Source organism: Pseudophryne corroboree, chromosome 5, assembly GCF_028390025.1.
Source record: "Pseudophryne corroboree isolate aPseCor3 chromosome 5, aPseCor3.hap2, whole genome shotgun sequence".
In the NCBI taxonomy this organism is placed as follows: domain Eukaryota; kingdom Metazoa; phylum Chordata; class Amphibia; order Anura; family Myobatrachidae; genus Pseudophryne; species Pseudophryne corroboree.
Window position 1 is genome coordinate 253,244,699 of NC_086448.1, and position 21,685 is coordinate 253,266,383.

The window sequence follows — 21,685 nt, forward strand, 5'->3', positions numbered from 1 at the left end:
AGACTTCAAAGGCGGCGCGCCATTGCTCCGACACATTACACACACTAACAGGCACTGATGGGTGCAGGGCGCAGGGGGGGCGCCCTGGGCAGCAATATAAACCTCTGGACTTGCAATTTTAATATATGGGCTGCGGAGGCAGTAGATATATACATTCCCCGCCATTATTTGTACATTTGAGCGGGACCGAAGCCCACCGCTGAGGGGGCGGAGCTTGGTCTCACAGCACTAACCAGCGCCATTTTCTCCACAGTGATCTGCAGAGAAGCTGGCTCCCCGGACTCTCCCCTGCTGAACGGTGATACAGGGCTGAAAAAGAGGGGGGGGGGGGGTGATACAGGGCTGAAAAAGAGGGGGGGGGGGCACATGTAGACGCAGTGAGTGTATATCACAGTTAATATATATAAAAGCGCTTTATCTGGGAATTGGTTCCAGTGTCAGTTGGCGCTGGGTGTGTGCTGGCATACTCTCTCTCTGTCTCTCCAAAGGGCCTTGTTGGGGAACTGTCCCCTTATAGATATATCCCTGTGTGTGTGTGTGGGGGGGGGGGGGGTGTCGGCACGCGTGTGTCGGCATGTCTGAAGCAGAAGGCTCATCCAAGGAGGAGGTGGAGCAGATGATTGTGGTGTCTCCGTCGGCAACGCCGACTCATGATTGGTATGATATGTGGAATATTTTAAATGCAAATGTGACCTTATTACATAAGAGAATGGACAAAGCTGAGTCCAGGGAAACAGCAGGGAGTCAATCCACGGATTTGAATGGGTCACAGGGCCCGTCAGGGTCTCAAAAGCGTCCCCTATCCCAAATAGCAAACACTGATACCGACACGGATTCTGACTCCAGTGTCGACTATGATGAGGCAAGGTTACACCCAAAGGTGGCCAAAAGTATTCATTATATGATTATGGCAATAAAAGATGTTTTGCATATCACAGATGAACCCTCTGTCCCTGACACGAGGGTGCGCATGTATAAGGAAAAGAAACCGGAGGTAACTTTTCCTCCATCTCATGAACTGAATGAATTATTTGAAAAAGCTTGGGAAACTCTAGACAAAAAACTGCACATTCCCAAGAGGATCCTTATGGCGTATCCTTTCCCTGCAAAGGACAGGGTACGGTGGGAATCCTCGCCCAGGGTGGACAAGGCTTTAACGCGTCTGTCCAAGAAGGTGGCGCTACCGTCTCCAGACACCGCAGCCCTCAAGGATCCTGCGGATCGTAGACAGGAAACTACCTTAAAATCTATTTATACACATACGGGTGCTTTGCTCAGGCCGGCAATAGCATCGGCATGGGTTTGTAGCGCAGTGGCAGCGTGGACAGATACCTTATTAGCTGACATTGATACCCTGGACAAGGATACCATTTTACTGACTTTAGGTCACATTAAAGACGCAGTCTTATATATGAGAGACGCTCAAAGAGACGTGGGGCTGCTTGGTTCCAGAGCCAACGCCATGGCAGTTTCGGCGAGACGAGCTCTGTGGACCCGCCAATGGTCGGGTGATGCTGACTCAAAGAAGCATATAGAGGTTTTACCTTACAAGGGTGAAGTTTTGTTTGGGGATGGTCTCGCGGACCTGGTTTCCACAGCTACCGCGGGTAAATCTACATTTTTGCCTTTTGTTCCCCCACAACAAAAGAAAACTCCACAATATCAGATGCAGTCCTTTCGGTCGCATAAGTCCAGAAGAGGTCGGGGCTCCTCTTTCCTTGCCAGAGGTAAGGGTAGAGGTAAGAGAGCACCTGCTTCGGCTAGTTCCCAAGAGCAGAAGTCCTCCCCGGCTTCTGCTAAATCCACCGCATGACGTTGGGGCTCCAGTGAGGGAGTCCGCGCCGGTGGGGGCACGTCTTCGACTCTTCAGCCAGGTCTGGGTTCTGTCAGACGTGGATCCTTGGGCATTGGAAATTGTATCCCAAGGTTACAAACTAGAGTTCGAAGAGGTGCCCCCTCGCCAATTTTTCAAGTCGGCCTTGCCAGCCTCTTCCCCGGATAGGGAAGTAGTATTAGATGCAATTCAAAAGCTGTGTCAACAGCAAGTGATTGTCAAGGTTCCCCTGGTCCAACAGGGAAAAGGGTACTATTCAACCCTGTTCGTGGTCCCGAAGCCGGATGGTTCGGTCAGACCCATTTTAAATCTAAAATCCCTAAACCTGTACTTGAAAAAGTTCAAATTCAAGATGGAATCACTCCGGGCTGTGATATCCAGTCTGGAAGCAGGGGATTTTATGGTGTCGCTGGACGTGAAGGATGCCTACCTTCATGTCCCCATATTTCCTCCTCATCAGGAGTACCTGAGGTTCGCGGTACAGGACTGTCATTACCAGTTTCAGATGTTGCCGTTTGGGCTTTCCACGGCCCCGAGGATTTTCACCAAAGTGATGGCGGAAATGATAGTGCTCCTGCGCGGGCAGAGAGTCACAATTATCCCGTACTTGGACGATCTCCTGATAAAGGCAAGATCGAGAGATCAATTGCTGAAAAGCGTGTCGCTCTCCCTGAGAGTGTTACAACAACACGGTTGGATTCTCAATCTGCCAAAGTCACAGTTGATTCCAACGACTCGACTATCATTCCTAGGAATGATTCTGGACACGGAACAGAAGAGGGTTTTTCTACCAATTGAAAAAGCCCAGGATCTCCAGAACATGGTCAGGGACCTGCTAAAACCAAAAAGAGTGTCTGTTCATCATTGCCTACGAGGCCTTCCCCTTCGGCAGGTTCCATGCAAGGACGTTTCAGTGGGACCTTCTGGACAAGTGGTCAGGGTCCCATCCGCAGCTACATCAAAAGATAAGCCTGTCCCCCAGGGCCAGGGTGTCTCTCCTGTGGTGGCTGCAGAGTGCTCACCTTCTAGAGGGTCGCAGGTTCGGCATTCAAGACTGGGTTCTGGTGACCACGGACGCAAGCCTCCGAGGATGGGGAGCAGTCACAAAAGGAAGAAATTTTCAGGGTCTATGGTCAAGCCAGGAGGCTTGTCTACACATCAATGTGCTGGAATTGAGGGCCATATACAACGGCCTACGACAAGCAGAGTATCTTCTTCGCGACCTACCAGTTCTGATTCAATCAGACAACGTCACAGCCGTGGCTCATGTAAACCGCCAAGGCGGGACAAGGAGCAGAGTGGCAATGGCGGAAGCCACCAGGATTCTGCGCTGGGCGGAAAATCACGTAAGCGTTCTGTCAGCAGTCTTCATACCGGGAGTGGACAACTGGGAAGCAGACTTCCTCAGCAGACACGATCTCCATCCAGGAGAGTGGGGACTTCATCAAGAGGTCTTTGCAGAGATAACAAGTCTTTGGGGACTTCCTCAAATAGACATGATGGCGTCACGCCTCAACAAAAAGCTTCGGAGGTATTGTGCCAGGTCAAGGGACCCGCAGGCAGTAGCGGTAGACATGGGTGTTTCAGTCGGTCTATGTGTTCCCTCCTCTGCCTCTCATCTCAAAAGTGCTGAGAATCATAAGACTAAAAAGAGTACAGACAATACTCATTGTTCCAGATTGGCCTCGAAGGGCCTGGTATTCGGATCTTCAGGAGATGCTCACAGAAGATCCGTGGCCTCTTCCTCTCAGCGAAGACCTGTTGCAGCAGGGACCTTGCATGTTCCAAGACTTACCGCGGTTGCGTTTGATGGCATGGCGGTTGAACACCGAATCCTAGCTGAGAAAGGTATTCCAGAGGAAGTTATCCCTACTCTGATAAAGGCTAGGAAGGAGGTAACGGCGAAGCATTATCACCGTATCTGGAGGAAGTAAGTATCTTGGTGTGAAACCAAGAATGCTCCTATGGAAGATTTCCATCTGGGCCGTTTTCTCCGCTTCCTACAGACAGGAGTGGATATGGGCCTAAAGTTAGGCTCCATTAAGTTACAGATTTCGGCCCTATCTATATTCTTTCAGAAGGAATTGTCTTCTCTCCCAGAAGTCCAGACTTTTGTAAAGGGAGTGCTGCACATCCAGCCTCCTTTTGTGGCCCCATGGGACCTTAACGTGGTGTCACAGTTCCTTAAATCACACTGGTTTGAACCCCTTCAAACGGTTGAATTAAAATTTCTCACCTGGAAGGTGGTCATGTTATTAGCCTTGGCATCTGCGAGGCGGGTGTCAGAGTTGGCGGCCTTGTCTCACAAGAGCCCCTACTTGATTTTTCATGTGTGTCAGAGTCGAAAAATATCATGATTCACCATTGCCTTGTACTAACCCCAATGCACGTGCCCGCTGCTCGTGCACCGACTCCCCCGTGCGTACGCATCCCCTCAGTTTGCGTAGGGGACGCTCCGGCGTCGCCTGCGCTCCGGGATGTGTATTTACGGCGGTGTTTGTGTGCGACTAGCGAGCGACTCGATCGCTACATATTTAACCAATATAATGTGTTTTGTAGGTAATATTCCCTTTTATAATATCTGTAAGTATGTTTAGTGTAACTGGTTCATGGACAGAGGAATTCCTCTTTGCATGATACGAAGGGTCAGACAGGGTCTGAGCGGTGGTGTTTAGTACCTAACCGAAGAGTATTTTATTAGAAACATTCCGGTGTTGGTTATGAAGAGATCGGTCGCTCCAGCGTTTAGTTATATGTAAAAGTAGTTTATGGACTTTAAAAGTATATGCTGTTTTATTACACATGTGGTGGGAGTCCTGAGGATTCCTCCCACTTGAGCAGTTTGAAATAGTCACAGCCCACCTGTTCAAACAAACCTATGACCTATTGTTACAGTGCAGAGAGGCATTCCTGTGTCCAATGAACAATAAGATGGTAGGGCCCTTTGTAGTGTACTGTATGTTGTGTATATAAGGCAGCCAGCCTGGGCCAGCTCTCTCACTTCTCTCCACAAAGTTTTCATCATTGATTAACTGAGAGCTGGATTTCCAGATAGCGCAGGCGATTCATTCCCACGTGTGTAAGTTCTCTGTGACCATCTTATTCTCTGTCTGTATTTGCCATACTCTCTCTCTCTCACTGTTATGGTTTAGGATTAAGACGCTATTGTATATTTATGTCTAGTATTCTGTTTAGGTGTTTTATGTTAGTGCTGTAGTGTATAAGCTGTTAACTTTATTTTTCCTTTTTACATAGCTAAATCTCGTTAGTAAAGGTGTTGGAACCTCAGCAAGGTGTCTGTGTTTCTCTAGCTAGTACAAAGGGTTTCTGAGTATCACTCAAACAGCTTGCTTAAATATCCAGGTTAACCAGTGGTATATCATTACAGTATCTCAATACTAAGACTTACAGTATAATCATACTCTGTGTTTAAGGTTTAAAAGGTTATTATCTGTGTGTACGCTCGCTGTGTGTATTCCGTACACTCAGCGCAGCGTGTGTACGTAACTTGCGTACCACGTGCAAGGTCTTTGTACGCAAATAGCGTACGGAGTGCGTAGCACGTGCACGTGGTTTAGCGGCCATTACGGCTTGAAGGTATTAGTAAATAGCTTGTGTTAAAAGGTAGAAAACTGACTCTATCATGTGGATAGAGCGGAATTGAGGACTCGTCCTCAATTTGTGCCTAAGGTGGTTTCTTCATTTCATATGAACTAACCTATTGTGGTACCTGTGGCTATGAGTGACTTGGAGGACTCCCAAGTCCCTGGTTGTAGTCAGGGCCTTAAAAATCTATGTACCCAGGACGGCTAGGGTTAGGAAGACAGAGGCTCTGTTTGTCCTGTATGCAGCCAACAAGGTTGGCGCGCCTGCTTCTAAGCAGACTATTGCTCGCTGGATCTGTCACACGATTCAGCAGGCTCATTCTACGGCTGTATTGCCGTTACCAAATTGGTAAAGGCCCATTCCACTAGGAATGTGGGCTCTTCTTGGGCAGCTGCCCGAGGCGTCTCGGCATTACAGTTGTACCGAGCAACTACTTGGTCGGGTTCAAACACTTTTGCTAAATTCTACAAGTTTGATACCCTGGCTGATGAGGACCTCGCATTTGCTCAATCGGTGCTGCAGGGTCATCCGCACTCTCCCGCCCGGTTTGGAGCTTTGGTATAAACCCCATGGTCCTTATGGAATCCCCAGCATCCTCTAGGACGTAAGAGAAAATAAGATTTTAAACCTACCGGTAAATCTTTTTCTCCTAGTCTGTAGAGGATGCTGGGCGCCCGTCCCAGTGCGGACTAAATCTGCAAGACTTGTATATAGTTGTTGGTTACATAAGGGTTATGTTACAGTTGAGATCGGTCGTTGACTGATGCTGTTTTTGTTCATACTGTTAACTGGTTGCGTATATTCCAGGTTATACGGTGTGGTTGGTGTGGGCTGGTATGAATCTTGCCCTTAGATTACAAAATCCTTTCCTCATATTGTCCATCTCCTCTGGGCACAGTTTCTCTAACTGAGGTCTGGAGGAGGGGCATAGAGGGAGGAGCCAGTGCACACCCATACTAAAAGTTCTTTATAGTGCCCATGTCTCCTGCGGAGCCCGTCTATACCCCATGGTCCTTACGGAGTCCCCATCATCCTCTACGGACTAGGAGAAAAAGATTTACCGGTAGGTTTAAAATCTTATTTTTTTACTTATATATTTCTCTGAAATAAAAACAGGAAACATAATTTAAAGGACAATAAAGCACAAGATTCTAGTTATAAAAGAGTTACTGATGAAAAACACAAGCTATTCAATTTTAAGTCAATTTCCTCCCTCTGTAAACCTGCCGTTAACGTGCATTAACGCTTAGGTTCCAGCTAAAAATGACGTGTTGGCCGCGTTAAGGGCAGATAGCCCTGCTTACTGTGGATTTCTGTTCGCTCCTCAGGAGAGTGCAAACAGAAACCCGTGGTAATTGCAGCCTGCAAGTGTGGAACACGAGCGAACTCCAGCTCCTGGCCGCCAGGCCAGAAGCTGCTGCTGGTCCCCGCGTGAGGGATCGCCATGTCTCCCGGTGGGGTGTAGTACTTCATTGGGCATCAGACCCCAACTTACCGTGTGTTGGGTCATTGCGTTAGGCAGCAGACCCCATGTGCTCCACATGTGCGTTGTTAGAGTGTTCAGACGCTAGGTCACAGGCATTGTCCAGGCGCTTCGCAGCCATGCCCCCATTAAAAGTAGGCTGTTTGTAAAGCGAAATCAGGTAAGTAATCAGGAGTGGCCACTACGTTCCTGCCCATTTCGCATGTGTCGCTGCCTTGCGGTGCCTCTATTGTGTATTCTATTCTCTCCTAGGCACCGAATGTGAGACCACTCGGCACGCAAGCTGACAAGATGGGGTAATTCAGACTGCATCACGACAGCAATCGCAGTCTGAATTTTCGTGCGCACGCCGGGAGCCCAGTGAGATGCTAAAAGCATCTCAGGGCTGAGATCGCCTCTACCTGATTGACAGGCAGAGGTGGGCGGGAGGGTGCGTGCCAACGACGTTAGAACACTGTTGGCGGGGTGCGGTCCGTACAACACAGGCGTGTCCGGACTGTTGGGGGGGTGGCGGTTGTGTGACCACTGCGACCCGGGACGCGGCGGGTAACTCCCTGCCAGTGCGCAGGCAGGGAGCTACTCGCCGGGTGCAAAAGCTATTACATCGGGGAGGGGTCAGAGCCAAACATGCGGGACAGACTAAGTGAAGGTGCAATAGAAAAGGAAATTACCCTAGGGTAATTAACTCCTGGCGCTAGATAGGGAGATTCAACACGGCAGCTAAACAAAAAGGGGTTGGTCAGACCCCAAAAATAGATAAGTGAACAATAAAGCATGTAGTGCTTAATGGTCACAAATGAGATGAGTTGGTCATTGCAATCCACATATTTAATAAATTCAGATCAAAAATTAAAATGCAACTATGAATAAAAATGAAAAGACAAAAACATACTCATTAAAATTTGATATAAAATTACTGCATGTAGTGCTGCTCCCAGCTGAAGTAGCAATGTGAATCAAGAAGAACCCTGTGCTGGGCTTCCCCCGCATGTCTGAGAAAATGATCATAGATGTGCTAACTTTAGAACATCTACGATCAGATCTGAATTAGGCCCAGTGTCTGGTGAGCAGTTCAGTGTTTCGTATGTGTCCGCAAAAGTTTGTTGTCCCATTCTCCGAACCACAACAGGTTCACACCCCCGGCTGGGGGACCTTCCACAATTTGTGTAGTCGTCAGTATCTGAATTAGCGCAATGGACCAGGTAAATCCAACCCCCGTGCCCGTGGTGGCCAACCTGACAACGGCAGTTACGACCGCCCTGCGGTCCGGATTACCCATCGGAGCAGCCGGACAATTTATTAAGAAATTCAATGGCCGGAACATGGACTTGGATGACTGGACGGACCAACTGGATACCACATTTTGACAGTGTCGCGTACCCGCCTCCGAACAAGTTGTCTTGGACAAACTCCACGGGGATGCCAATAAGACCCTACTGCGGTGGCCCGCCGACAAGAAGACAGACATCAATGGGGTGTTTGAGGCACTCAAGGTGGTCTACAGAGAGAAAGCAACGGTCACAAGTCTCCAGAAATACCTTTTCGCCTGGGTATAGAGGGAGGACGAGAACATCTCCGAGTTTGCTAATGCCCTCCAAGAGTATACGGAAGAAGTACAGGCCAGGAGAATGAGGACCTACTGATGGGCAACACTGTTTCTGCCTTGCGAGGCCTGCACGTGGCAGTACTCAGGAATCAAAAACTATGAACCCTCCTCCAAACCTTGATTGAAGCGAACCCCACACTGACGTTACACAATGTGTTGACCCAAGCCCTGGTCAAAGACCAGGAACTTGGTGGAGGCATCTGCATTGTGGCCTTGCAGCAGGCCCTACCGGCCACCCCAACCATACCAGAGGCCACCCCGCCAGATGGTGGTGGGGAAACACTGACGACGCTGCTTCTGCGGATGCAAAAGGAGATGTTCCAGCTAATACAGCAGGTAGAGCAAACCGAGGCTCCTAAGGCCGGTGCCAGACCCGAGACCACCTATGCGGACAGGAGATCAGAGCCCAGCTCACTTCAGCGTCACCAGAGGTGGGGAGCACCCACCAACCAAGAGACTGCAGGGGCACGGATAAGGAACGCCCATGGGCCCAGGTGTTGGGAGTGCAACCGACCGGGGCACTTCGCCTGGGAATGCCTGGATGTGAGGCGTGCCGGGGACCATTAAAGGAGACCTGTAAACTAACATCTCTCATGGTTGCAGGCCAAACCACGAGGAAGGGGACCTAGCACGTGGACATCAACCACTCTTTGGATCTAATTGGAGCGTGCCCTACCGTAATAGTACAGCTGGTGGTAAAAAGCCAGCGATGCCTCTTAGATACGGGCTCACAGGTATCGACCATGTATGAACAATATTTCCAGGAACACTACACCCACCTGATGAAGACCAGCGTGAAGCTGGGTGACCCTCAAGGCCGCCAACAACCTCCCCATCTCCATTGTGGGTGTGGTATGAATCTAGGTGAAACTGTATGATCAGCCCCTGGGGAAGAAGGGTGTCATGGTAGTTGCAGGGGAGGAATTGACGCATGGTCCCATCATCCCTGGCATGAATATCCTGTGTTGCCTGGACCGGGCCATGGTCCAAGAGAAAGGCCCCTGATACTGGAAACACTTAAAGGTACAGAAGCCCATACAACAAGCCCTCCAGAGGGTGGTACAACTTTGTGAAGAGCCAAGACCTGCTGGGAAAGGGGGGCCCATTGGCCAAATCAGAACCCAACACAAGCAGAAGGAGAGGATCCCCGCTCGGCAGTAGGTGATCCTGAACTTGCCAGTACGGTCATAGCAATGGCTGGAGGGGATGGAGGTCCTAATCGAGCAATGTTGGTTCAGACAAACAGAAACTGGGCTGGTAGTGGCCCGTGCCCTTGCCGTGGTCCAGGGTGGCATGGTGCCAGTCCGGATCTGTAACTTTGGGAACCACCCCATACAAATCCCTGAAAGGACGACCATGACCCAGTTACACACCATCCTTGCAGACCTCATCAGGCCGGAGCAAGGCGTTACACTCCACATAGATGCCGAGCCACCTTGGACACTGGCAGTGGAAAAGGAAGTGCCCACAGACATCTGGAATGGCCGGGTCATACTAGAGCAGATGGACGTGATCCTGGATCAAATCCACCCGACGGATGTCAAACGATTAGAGCGCATGCTGTGAAAGAGGCAGAAGGCATTTTCACGCAGTGAGGAGAACTTTGGCTACACCCGGGAGCTAGAACACGAGATCAACACTGGTGCCAGTCTTCCCATCCGCAAGCGTTACCACCCTGCACCATTATTGTGTTCGTCCCTACCCTGGACGAGCACCTGTGGTGGCTGGATCTGGTCCTACAGCGGTTGGAAAACTACGGCCACAAGCTGAAGCCCCGGAAATGTCATCTCCTGAAGTCCAGCCTAGAATACTTAGGCCATGTGGTGTCCGAAGGAGGGGGGGTGCAACCAACCCCTGGCAAGCTGGCCGCGATACAAGAATGGAAGACGCTGACCACTGTGATGGAAGTGCAGACTTTCTTGGGCCTGGTAGGCTACTATAGACAATTTAGCAAGGGTTTTGCCAAGATTGATGGTCCCTTGCACAAGTTGCTAAGGGGTATAGCAACGGAAACACCCAGAAAAGAGCTGTCGAGTGGGGCCGAGCACAGGGTGACGCATTCCACCATCTCATGGAATCCCTTACCCAATCCCCAGTGTTGGCTTATGCAGATTTTGACAAACCATTCCTACTCTACACCAATGGAAGTCACAAGGGACTGGGGGCCGTGCTGTTCCAAGTCCAGGGAGGCCAGGAGAGAGTGATCGTCTACAGGAGCAAGGGTCTTTGGGAGTCCGAACGAAACCCCTAGAATTACAGCTCGTTTAAACTGGAGCTGCTGGCCTTGGTGTGGACCGTGATGGAGAAATTGCCGAAGTCAAAGTGGTCCTCGACAACAATCCACTGGCTCACTTGGACACTGCCAAACTTGGGGCATTGGAACAACGATGGGTGGCATGGCTAGCCAAGTTCCCCCTAAAAAATATGCTGTCAGCCCATGAAAGACAATGCCATGCGTAAATGGTAAAAGTGGATTAAAAAAAAATTGTCGACCATATGTGTGTTGACTATATGTGTGTCGACCATTTGCACCTGTTGACCTTTTGAACTTGTGGACCATAAGCACTGTCGACCTTTTACATGTCAACCTAATGACCATGTTGACCTTTTGTGCATGTCGACCTAATGCCTGTCAACCATTAGTGGTTGACCTATTGACTGTCGACCTATTTAAGGTCTACCTATCATCCAGATACCAAGAATAACACAGGTCACAAGCGTAAAGAGAATAATCCTAAATTCCAACTTCACACTTAGGAAAAGCAGCATTGGGAGTTCCTATCCGTTTGCCAGTATTCGTACCGGTTCCGTGAGTAGCGGCTCTGCCGCGTCCGTCGGCCTAGGCCGCTGTATTCCATTATTATTTCTGTCACTGGTGTTTTGCAGAGGGTTCTGCTTATGCTGTCACCGCCGGTACACAAAAGTATTGTGTGGGCGTGTGGTGACAGCATTTCCTTTGTTGTTCTTTTCCTTTGGCGGCAAGCCGCACATACGTTGAGTTTTAGGCTAGTTAGTAGCCCCTGGCTTTGGTTGTTTCAGTAAAAGGGCCCCTTGTTATCACCCTGTCTCGGTACACTCTTTGTCTCTCATTAAGACCTGAGGGGGCATCGAAGTTGGACAGACGTAATCCGCCCTTCAAACGCGGCTGCCATGGGCTCAAGCAGCCATAGTCTCGCAAGAGTGTACTGACAGCACGGGCGAGACAACGGAGATGGGGCGCCAGGGGCTATTCCCTTTCCATTCCCCTTTCCCAGCATTACGTTCCAGTGCTCCAGTCCTTGCAATAAGATCTCCTCAGACCAGAGTGCTGGAATCATAACATTATCACCAGCCATACCACAAAAAAGAAATAAAACTTTTTTTCTTTTTTGGTCCAGTCCGGTGTTTAGAATCCAGTCCGGTGTTTTAAAAAAAAAAAGATCCAGTCCGGTGTTTTTAAAAAAAAAATCCAGTCCGGTGTTTTAAAAAAAAAATCCAGTCCGGTGTTTTAAAAAAAAAATCCAGTCCGGTGTTTTTAAAAAAAAAATCCAGTCCGGTGTTTTAAAAAAAAAATCCAGTCCGGTGTTTAAAAAAAAAAAAAAAAATTAGTCTTGTTTTGTCTAGTTTAAAAATTCAGTCTTGCCTTGTTTAGTCTTGCCTTGTCTTGTCTAGTTTTAAATCCTCCTATGTCTACTATGCAAGCCCTGCAGGCATCTCTCTCAGCCCTGAACTCTGCTTTCAGTGCTTTGAGACCAGAGCGACTAGAAGTTTTGCAGCAATCCTTAAAGCAACTGCAAAACCTTCTGACTAAAATCTTGCTCATCTTGCCAGAAGTCGTTGAGAGTACATCTATCTCTAAAGAGACTCTTGTTCACAGTATGGTGACAAGAGAATCCTCTGGTTTAATTGAAGAGAAAAGGTTTAAAAGTTTTCTGCGGCCCAGGCTCTCAGAAGAGGAGCGTCTGCGTCGCAGAAACTTAAACTTATGCCTATATTGTGGGGGTTTAGGCCACTATCTGCAGACCTGTGAGTTGCGCAAGCCAAAGTGTGGTGACGAGTCTTGCCCTCTGGCCAAGTTGAGTCAGGATACAAGACCTACTCCTGTCTCTGCTGTGGCAGAGGTACTTGTCACACAACCCACATTAAAAAGCTCTCTGTCCTATAATTGGGGTCCTTGGGCAAGGGATCCCCATTATAGATTTAGGAATCAAAAGAGAATGTTTCTCTCCTCTCTTGAGGTTCCTGTTGAAGCAGAGTTGCAAGCCCCTGGAGTGGTGCCCGATGCCCAGGTTCCTGGAGTGGTGCCCGTTGCCCAGGTTCCTGGAGTGGTGCCCGTTGCCCAGGGTCCTGGAGTAGTGCCCGTTGCCCAGGGTCCTGGAGTGGTGCCCGTTGCCCAGGGTCCTGGAGTGGTGCCCGTTGCCCAGGTTCCTGGAGTGGTGCCCGTTGCCCAGGGTCCTGGAGAGGTGCCCGATGCTCAGGATCTTGGTGCGGTACCCGATGCCCAGAGTACTGGAGCGGTACCCGATGCCCAGAGTGCTGGAGCGGTACCCGATGCCCAGAGTGCTGGAGCGGTACCCGATGCCCAGAGTGCTGGAGCGGTACCCGATGCTCTAGCTTATAGAGGGACATCAAATATTTTAGCTCAGGTTTCCATACCAGAAGGGGTCTCAGAAGCTGTTACCCCAGGTAGGGACTTGAAGAGCGCAACCCCAGAAAGGGTATCTGAAACCATAGTTCTAGAAGGGAACTCGAGAAGCAAAACCCCAGAAGGGATCTTTGAAGTAATATCCCCAAGTGGGGTCTCGAGAGACGCAGCCTCTAAGAAGGGTCTAGAGGTCGCTTCCCCAGGAAAGAACTTAAGAGGTGTAGCATTAGTGGAGGTGCTGAAGGTTATAGCTTCAGCAAAAGTTCCGGAAGTCATAGTCCCGGGAGAAGTTTCGATAATTATCGACTCAGAGAGGGAGGCCGATGGCTTGGTCCCAGTGGGGGAGGCCGACGGCTCGGTCCCAGTAAAAGAATCGGAGGCCACTGCCCCAGTGGGGTTCCCGGAGGCCACTGCCCCAGCGGGGTTCCCGGAGGCCACTGCCCCAGCGGGGTTCCCGGAGGCCACTGCCCCGGGTGGGGTTCAGAAAGTCACTGCCCCGGGTGGGGTTCAGAAAGTCACTGCCCCGGGTGGGGTTCAGAGAGTCTCAGCCTCGAGTAAGGTCAATAGTGACCAGGTCCTAGCAAAGCACTCCAGTCAGTCAGATGGGAAGGAAACAGATCCTGACTCTGTTGATATCTCAACATCCATAATCTTTGATGGGGACTTAGCCCAATTTCTGGCGCTTTACAAACACTATTACATTATTATGTTGTCTAGACCATTTCTGGGCATCACTTCAGAGAACCTTGTGCTTTATCTGATTTATTCTTTTAGAGGAGAGCCTTTTGAGTGGGCGACCAGCCTAATGAAAGCTGAAGATCCCATTCTTCAGGATCCCCCAGCATTCAGTGATGCAATTATTAAAAGATATGGTTCCAAAGAAATTGGTTCAGGTTCCTCTAAGTCACCCGTCTTGTCTGCTGAGAGTCCACCAAATACTGTAAACTCGGCACAAGAGTCCCAGCCCGTTGTTTTGACTGCAGGATGTGCTTTTCTGACTTCTTCTTCTTCTAATAATAGTACTTTGCCAGAAAGTTCAGCTCCCAAGGGTAAGAAACCTGTCTCTGATTTGAACGCAGCCTTGCTGGGTGGTACCATCAGTTCAGACAATGTTTGGGGAATTACCTTGGTCAGACCTAAAGAGCTTTGTAAAAAGAAGAAGAAGAAGAAAAAGAAATAATTTTTGACTCTTGCCTTGATATATAAAAAAAAAAAAAGATTTTTTTTTTCCTTATCTTGTGTCCAGTGGCCACCGTCGGGGGGAGGGCACTGTTACAAGCTGTGGTTGCAGCTTGTTTCTGTGTTCGTGTCTGTTAGACCAGTGTGTCAGGTTTTTATTTTGTATCCCTTGTTTTGTATAGTCTGTATTTTGGGGTCCTTTGACCCCTCCTCAAGGGGGGGGGTACTGTTATGAGCCACGGCTGTGGCTCATTCCTGTTTTGCATGTCAGTTAGGTATTTTATGTTATTCTTCTGTTCATGTTCCCCGTGGGTGTCATGGGGTGCTCGGAACTCACCCTTAAGGAGGGGATACTGTTATGAACCACAGGTAGTGGTTCATTCCTATTTTATGTTTATAAGTTGTTTCGCAGGCCAGGATTTCCCGTTGCTCTGTTTAAGAGTACTCTTGGTTGCTGCCGCTGGTGAGTCTGTGTAATTGCAGCTTGTTCCCATGTGTTCAGCCTCACCTGGCTGCTAATTGCATCTTGTCAGTTTGGAGTCATGCAACAGGGCAGCTGCATGAGATTATTAATTAGGCCTCTCTGTTATATGCTGGCTCAGTGCTATTCACAGACGCTGGTGATATTTCTGGGTATCCAGTCTGCTTGAGTTCTGAGCTTGGTTCCTGCTAGTTCCTGAGCTTCCTGTGTCGATTCCTGTGTCAGTCCCTGTGTCGATTCCTATGTCTGATCCCGTGTCCTGCCGTGAGGCGTTCCTGTCCTGAGGTCCAGTGCCCTTGCCTGTGCCTGGTCAAGTTTCTGGCTTCTTGGTGTCCACCGGTCTGTCGTTTGGGATTCTGCCTGTCCTCCAGTTCTGAGAGTCTGTGTCAGCAGCATTGGGAGTTCCTGTCCGTTTGCCAGTATTCGTACCGGTTCCGTGAGTAGCGGCTCTGCCGCGTCCGTCGGCCTAGGCCGCTGTATTCCATTATTATTTCTGTCACTGGTGTTTTGCAGAGGGTTCTGCTTATGCTGTCACCGCCGGTACACAAAAGTATTGTGTGGGCGTGTGGTGACAGCATTTCCTTTGTTGTTCTTTTCCTTTGGCGGCAAGCCGCACATACGTTTAGTTTTAGGCTAGTTAGTAGCCCCTGGCTTTGGTTGTTTCAGTAAGAGGGCCCCTTGTTATCACCCTGTCTCGGTACACTCTTTGATCCCTCATTAAGACCTGAGGGGGCATCGAAGTTGGGCAGACGTAATCCGCCCTTCAAACGCGGCTGCCATGGGCTCAAGCAACCATAGTACTGACAGCACGGGCGAGACAACGGAGATAGGGCGCCAGGGGCTATTCCCTTTCCATTCCCCTTTCCCAGCATTACGTTCCAGTGCTCCGGTCCTTGCAATAAAATTTCCTCAGACCAGAGTGCTGGAATCATAACATCGATGGGCGGGAGGGGGCGAAACGGCAGCGTTTGGCCGCCGTTTCGTGGTCGCGGTCCGGCCAACGCAAGCGTGACCGGACCGTGCGGGGATTGGCCCGCAGCGGCTGTGAGCGAAGAGTAGCTCCCGGCCAGCGCGCTAAAGCTGCGCTGGCCAGGAGCTACCCTTGAAGTGCACTTCTGCCGGGGGGGGGGGGGGGGGGGGGGGTGCGGCACTGACATGACTAGCCCCGTGCTGGGCGTCCCCCCCGCATGTCTGAGTTCATGATCGTAGCTGTGCTAATTTTAGCACAGCTACGCTCAACTTGGAATGACCCCCTCTATGTTGTATTCTGCGAGTATACTTGCATTACTGAAATTCATGCTCCCTCATGCTACTTCGTTAGTTTTCAGGTGCCCATAATAAACAGCTTGGTTACAAATATATCTACTGTTTGTTAATAAACAAGTCAATATTTTAGCAAAACTGCTGAACAAAGGGAAAGGATTGCCATCAGTAAGCTTCCGAAAATCTGAAAACTGGCTGCCGGGATCATCAGGGAAGTGTTTTATTTATCACTTTACCTGTTCAGCATAACTTTGGAGGCTTGCCGTCTATGCCTACTAGCTGTTGCTAGGTGGCAATCATATCCCTACTGCATACTAGTTTCTGACCTGTGATTTGTGCTTGAGCCTGTCCTTGAATGTGGCTTGTGCCTTCTGTGACAATCTGGGGAAACAAGTTGTATAAATTGTGTATTTACGTTAGTGGAACAAAGAACTAGGAGTAATTTATCCCACATTGCCTGTCATACTTTGCCATTCCTTGAAAAAGGGGGTGTCTGTGCAAAGTATGTCAGATGCAGTTGGGAGAGAGCAGTGGCGCAGAGGGAAGGGGGGCAGTTACTAATAACCCAGGCCCAGAAAACAACGCCGCCGCCCACACGTTGAAATCAAAGACTCTGGCACTCTTTGCACTCTAGTGCACATGTGTCATCTTCCTAAATATCACTGGGAAGATGGCACCGGCTGAGGAGGAGGGACCTGCTACCACAAAGCAAGGTAGGAAGTTAGTGCCCTCCCCCACACCCCATCCTGCCCCCCTGCATTAGAATGGCACACCCCATGAAGCAGCAGCCCTGCAATTATTTTAACGTACTATTTATTTCTCTGACGGCCTAAGTGGATGCTGGGACTCCGTAAGGACCATGGGGAATAGCGGCTCTGCAGGAGACTGGGCACAACTATAAAGAAAGCTTTAGACTACTGGTGTGCACTGGCTCCTCCCACTATGACCCTCCTCCAGACTTCAGTTAGAATCTTGTGCCCGGCTGAGCTGGATGCACACTAGGGGCTCTCCTGAGCTCCTAGAAAGAAAGTATATTTTAGGTTTTTTATTTTACAGTGAGATCTGCTGGCAACAGACTCACTGCAGCGAGGGGAGAAGAAGCGAACCTACCTAACTTGTGGTAGTTTGGGCTTCTTAGGCTACTGGACACCATTAGCTCCAGAGGGATCGACCGCAGGACCCGACCTTGGTGTTCGTTCCCGGAGCCGCGCCGCCGGCCCCCTTACAGAGCCAGAAGCAAGAAGTGTTCCGGAAAATCGGCGGCAGAAGACTTCAGTCTTCAACAAGGTAGCGCACTGCACTGCAGCTGTGCGCCATTGCTCCTCATGCACACCTCACACTCCGGTCACTGATGGTTGCAGGGCGCTGGGGGGGGGGGGGCGCCCTGAGGGCAATATTAGACACCTTGGCTGGCAAATCTACACCATATATAGTCAGGAAGGCTATATAGGTGTAAAAATACCCCTGCCAGAATTCCAGAAAAAGCGGGAGAAGTCCGCCGTAAAAGGGGCGGGGCCATCTCCCTCAGCACACTGGCGCCATTTTTCCCTCACAGCTCCGCTGGAAGGAAGCTCCCTGGCTCTCCCCTGCAGTCTACAAGCTACAGAAGGGTAAAAAAGAGAGGGGGGGCACTAAATTTAGGCGCAGTATTTATATAAAATAAGCAGCTATAAGGGAAAACACTCATTTATAGTGGGATCCCTGTGTTATATAGCGCTCTGGTGTGTGCTGGCATACTCTCTCTCTCCCCAAAGGGCTTTGTGGGGTCCTGTCCTCTGTCAGAGCATTCCCTGTGTGTATGCGGTGTGTCGGTACGGCTGTGTCGACATGTTTGATGAGGCTTATGTGGAGGCGGAGCAGATGCCTATAAATGTGATGTCACCCCCTGCGGGGTCGACACCTGAGTGGATGGTGCTGTGGAAGGAATTACGCGACAGTGTCGACTCCTTGCATAAAAGGTTTGACGACATACCAAATGTGGGACAGCCGGCTTCTCAGCCTGTGCCTGCCCAGGCGTCTCAAAAGCCATCAGGGGCTCTAAAACGCCCGCTACCTCAGATGGCAGACACAGATGTCGACACGGATACTGACTCCAGTGTCGACGATGATGAGACTAATGTAACTTCCAGTAGGGCCACACGTTACATGATTGAGGCAATGAAAAATGTGTTGCACATTTCTGATGTTACCCCCGGTACCACAAAAAAGGGTATTATGTTTGGAGAGAAAAAACTACCAGTAGCTTTTCCTCCATCTGAGGAGTTAAATGAAGTGTGTGAAGAAGCGTGGGCTTCCCCTGATAAGAAACTGGTAATTTCTAAGAGGTTACTAATGGCGTACCCTTTCCCGCCAGAGGATAGGGCACGTTGGGAAACATCCCCTAGGGTGGATAAAGCGCTCACACGCTTGTCAAAGAAGGTGGCACTACCGTCTCCGGATACGGCCGCCCTGAAGGAATCTGCTGATAGAAAGCAGGAGGCTATCCTGAAGTCTATATATACACACACAGGTGTTATACTGAGACCAGCTATTGCTTCAGCATGGATGTGCAGTGCTGCAGCTGCATGGTCAGATTCCCTGTCGGAAAATATTGATACCCTAGACAGGGACACTATATTGCTAACTGTAGAGCATGTTAAAGACGCACTTTTATACATGAGGGATGCACAGAGGGATATTTGCCGGCTGGCATCTAAAATTAGTGCAATGTCCATTTCTGCCAGAAGAGGGTTATGGACTCGGCAGTGGACAGGAGATGCAGATTCCAAAAGGCACATGGAAGTTCTGCCTTATAAGGGTGAGGAGTTGTTCGGGGATGGTCTCTCGGACCTCGTTTCCACAGCAACAGCTGGGAAGTCTACATTTTTACCCCATGTTCCCTCACAGCCAAAGAAAGCACCGTATCATCAGGTACAGTCCTTTTGGCCCAATAGGGGCAAGCGGGTTAAGGGCGCGTACTTTCTGCCCAGAGGCAGAGGTAGAGGGAAAAAGCTGCAGCATACAGCCAGTTCCCAGGAGCAAAAGTCCTCCCCCGCTTCCTCTAAGTCCACAGCATGACGCTGGGGCTCCACAGACGGAGCCAGGTACGGTGGGGGCCCGTCTCAAATATTTCAGCAATCAGTGGGCTCGCTCACGGGTGGATCCCTGGATCTTTCAAGTAGTATCTCAGGGGTACAAGCTGGAATTCGAGACGTCTCCCCCCCCCCGCCGTTTCCTCAAATCTGCCTTACCAACCACTCCCTCAGGCAGGGAGGCAGTGTTACAGGCAATTCACAAGCTGTATTCACAACAGGTGATAGTAAAGGTGCCCCTACTTCAACAAGGACGGGGTTACTATTCCACAATGTTTGTGGTACCGAAACCGGACGGTTCGGTGAGACCCATTTTAAATTTGAAATCCTTGAACACATATATAAAAAAATTCAAGTTCAAGATGGAATCGCTCAGGGCGGTTATTGCAAGCCTGGACGAGGGGGATTACATGGTATCACTGGACATCAAGGATGCTTACCTGCATGTCCCCATTTACCATCCTCACCAGGAGTACCTCAGATTTGTGGTACAGGATTGTCATTACCAATTCCAGACGTTGCCGTTCGGTCTATCCACGGCTCCGATGGTCTTTACCAAGGTAATGGCCGAAATGATGATACTCCTTCTCAAGAAGGGAGTTTTAATTATCCCGTACTTGGACGATCTCCTGATAAAGGCGAGGTCCAGGGAGCAGTTGTTGGTCGGGGTAGCACTATCTCGGGAGGTGCTACAACAGCACGGCTGGATTCTAAATATTCCGAAGTCACAGCTGGTCCCTACGACACGTCTACTGTTCCTGGGGATGGTTCTGGACACAGAACAGAAAAAAGTGTTTCTCCCGGAGGAGAAGGCCAAGGAGCTGTCATCTCTAGTCAGAGGCCTCCTAAAACCAAAACAGGTGTCGGTGCATCACTGCACGCGGATCCTGGGAAAGATGGTAGCTTCCTACGAAGCAATTCCATTCGGCAGGTTCCATGCAAGAACCTTTCAGTGGGACCTGTTGGACAAGTGGTCCGGATCGCATCTTCAGATGCATCAGCTGATAACCCTGTCTCCAAGGACAAGGGTGTCTCTGCTGTGGTGGCTGCAGAGTGCTCATCTTCAAGAGGGCCGCAGATTCGGCATACAGGACTGGGTCCTGGTGACCACGGATGCCAGCCTTCGAGGCTGGGGGGCAGTCACACAGGGAAGAAACTTCCAAGGACTATGGTCAAGTCAGGAGACTTCCCTGCACATAAATATTCTGGAACTAAGGGCCATTTACAATGCCCTGAGTCAGGCAAAACCCCTGCTTCAAAACCAGCCGGTACTGATCCAGTCAGACAACATCACGGCGGTCGCCCATGTAAACCGACAGGGCGGCACGAGAAGCAGGACGGCGATGGCAGAAGCCACAAGGATTCTCCGATGGGCGGAAAATCACGTGTTAGCACTGTCAGCAGTGTTCATTCCGGGAGTGGACAACTGGGAAGCAGACTTCCTCAGCAGGCACGACCTCCACCCGGGAGAGTGGGGACTTCATCCAGAAGTCTTCCAAATGATTGTAAACCGTTGGGAAAGGCCACAGGTGGACATGATGGCGTCCCGCCTCAACAAAAAGCTAGAAAAATATTGCGCCAGGTCAAGAGACCCGCGGGCGATAGCTGTGGACGCTCTAGTGACACCGTGGGTGTACCGGTCGGTTTATGTGGTCCCTCCTCTTCCTCTCATTCCAAAGGTACTGAGGATAATAAGGAGAAGAGGAGTAAGAACTATACTCATTGTTCCGGATTGGCCAAGAAGAGCTTGGTACCCGGAACTTCAAGAAATGATCACAGAGGACCCATGGCCTCTGCCGCTCAGACAGGACCTGCTGCAGCAGGGGCCCTGTCTGTTCCAAGACTTACCGCGGCTGCGTTTTTGACGGCATGGCGGTTGAACACCGGATCCTGAAGGAAAAGGGCATTCCGGAGGAAGTCATTCCTACGCTGATTAAAGCTAGGAAAGAAGTAACGGCAAACCATTATCACCGCATATGGCGTAAATATGTTGCGTGGTGCGAGGCCAGGAAGGCCCCAACGGAAGAATTTCAGCTGGGCCGTTTCCTGCACTTTCTACAGTCAGGGGTGACTATGGGCCTAAAATTGGGTTCCATTAAGGTCCAGATTTCGGCTCTATCAATTTTCTTCCAGAGAGAACTGGCTTCACTACCTGAAGTTCAAACTTTTGTTAAGGGAGTGCTGCATATTCAGCCCCCTTTTGTGCCTCCAGTGGCACCTTGGGATCTCAACGTGGTGTTGGATTTCCTAAAGTCACATTGGTTTGAGCCACTTAAGACCGTGGAATTGAAATATCTCACGTGGAAAGTGGTCATGTTGTTGGCCTTGGCTTCGGCCAGGCGTGTATCAGAATTGGCGGCTTTGTCATGTAAAAGCCCTTATCTGATTTTCCATATGGATAGGGCAGAATTGAGGACTCGTCCCCAATTTCTCCCTAAGGTGGTATCAGCTTTTCATCTGAACCAACCTATCGTGGTGCCTGCGGCTACTAAAGACTTGGATGCTTCCAAGTTATTGGACGTTGTCAGGGCCCTGAAA